The sequence below is a fragment of the Squalius cephalus genome (genome assembly GCF_949319135.1).
Source record: "Squalius cephalus genome assembly, chromosome: 2".
Lineage (NCBI taxonomy): Eukaryota > Metazoa > Chordata > Actinopteri > Cypriniformes > Leuciscidae > Squalius > Squalius cephalus.
Genome location: NC_137123.1, coordinates 7,697,270 through 7,699,895, shown reverse-complemented (window position 1 = coordinate 7,699,895; position 2,626 = coordinate 7,697,270).

Here is a 2,626-nt window from a genome sequence, read left to right as displayed (position 1 = left end):
GGTGAGTGTAAGCGCTCAAAATGATGAGTTGAAAACAACACAACCTGTAGAAAGAGATGTTAAAAATGACACATGTTGTGTAGATTTTAACACATGTAGTGTGTGTGCTCAGGGACAACACATGTTGTGTAGATTTTAACACATGTTGTGTAGATTTTAACACATGTAGTGTGTGTGCTCAGGGACAACACATGTTGTGTCAAATAACACACAACCTGTGTCGATTCTTAACACATCTCTGTGTTTATAAGGACTACACATTTTGTGTTACCTTTAACACAACTAATGTGTTATTCCTCTTACACAGAAGTGTGTTGAAACCTTTTACACACTAATGTGTTATAGTTACACAACTTGTGTCAGATATGTGTCACATGTGACTGTAGTCGGTGTGTATTTGCCAGAGTTACTTCCTGTGTTTTTACAACTGAGTGTTTGGATGAAAACTGAAACGTATTGTTAACTTGTGTTTATGGAGTCCAGTGACGTTTAATAAAGAGTTTGTTTGAACATTTGGATGGTTTAGACATCATGAATCTACATAGACAAGCTCTTATTGAGAATTAACAGAGGTTTAGATGTTGAGGTTTCATTGAATGTTTTATTTGAAGTCACCAGAATCGTGATTAATGGGTCCTTTATTTGAGCTCTTGACCCTTTACTCTTCTTTTAGTTTTTCTCTTGCTGTAACTGTATTTTAATAAAATACATTTGTTATGGCGAGTGAAAAGATGATGAGATTTTTCTTGATGATGTCATAATCAACAAGTGCTGATCTGGTCAAGTTTATGAGTAAATGGATGGTGTGCATTTAATTTATTTATGTGCTATTAGTTATAATGATTTTGTGACACTACATCATGCTATCCAGCAGTGCAGAATAATAAAATAAATGTTTTCTGAAAATATTAATCTGCAGCAGAAATTAGTCAAACACAGACCTCAAGAATCAGCGTATGAATCTCAACAATGGTGACAAACAAAAAGCTTCATACCGCAATGCATGCTGGGAGTCATGGATGAGATTTGCACTATGGTGGCACCCAGCATGCATTGCGGCATGAAGCTTTTTGTTTGTCACCATTGTTGAGATTCATACACTGATTCTTGATGTCTGTTTGATACCTTAGACTGTAAGATTCTGTACGAACTGTGTATTTAAAAAATAATTTTAAGCTAAGTGCATTATGCTAATCTTTTATGTGTTACACTCACCTTTCAAATATTAAACTCTTTCTGAGCTCCATTTGAATAATCTTACATGTTCATGATGATAATATTATCACCTGAGCATATTTTTCTCATGATTATTTCTGCTTTTTCAAATACGCAGATTAAATACACATTTACAGCAATCAGAGAAAACTAATGTTAAAGAGTCAAGGGTCAAGAGCTCAAATAAAGCTGACACTAATCACGATTCTGGTGACTTTAAATGAAACATTCAATGAATCGTCAACACCAAAACCTGTTAATTCTCAATAAGAGCTTCTGTAGAGTCTGACAGAAATAAAGTTAATCTGGTTATTAATAACAAGTGAAAGCAGCATTTGAAAAAGACATTGAAAAAGAGGCATGATGTGATTGGCTGAAAAAAAACCCACCCGTTAATCTTTAAGTTTTCATTAATTAAGATTTAATTTATTTATTTGAATATATTGCTTTATTTATTTTAGAGCATTTTATGGGATGCCATATAAAATATACCTATATTTTTTTTTCATAAAAACAAACTCTCCTCCACCCAGTGCTATTCTATCCAGAGTTACATTTGATCACACATTGTGTGTTAAAAATCTACACAACATGTGTCAAAATACCATCAACACATGCTGTGTGTTGTTTTTTAACACATCTCTTTTTAGAGTGTTCATTCACGTCATTCCCCACATAGCAACATTGTGTCGGCCCAGATCTGGCCCACATCTGGCACACGTGGAAAGATGATCTGGCCCTCATGCAGTGTGGAATTACGGCACTTGGGTGGGCCGCTCCTGTTTGCCAGATCTGGGCCACAAGCAGGCCATAGCAATGCCACATGTCAGCCAAGAGCAAAGAAATAAACCAGAACTGGACCTTATCTGAGCCACACAATCTGTGTATATTAAATATGGAGTCATCTTAGCCTTAATAAGCCTGTTAACAAGCAGAATCAGTGAAGGAAAGAAGAGAACAGAAAAAGAGACGAGCAGAAACACAAGATCTACAACTGACTAAAGCAGTTTTTATTGAGAATTACCAGAGGTTTAACTCTGTTTCATTTGAAGTCACCATAATAGTGATTAGTGTTTCCATTAGTTGGGCTCTAACACACTCCGAGTGTGAAACTAGTTTACAAACCAGTTTAACATTTATTTCATACATGTTCAAAAGTTATTGTTGAGAATTAACATATATTTGGTTGTTGATGTTTTATTGAAAATAATAAAGTTATTATCACCATGATGGAGATCAGTGTTTGCTTTAGTTGGTCTCTTGACCCTTGACCCAGAATGCATTTTTTTTTCAGCAAAAAGCACTAAATGGTTTATCTCCGCAGTACTTGAGCGAGCTCTTAACGCATTATAGTCCTTCACGTCTATTGCAATCTCAAAATTCCGGCCAGTTACTAATACCTAGAATATCA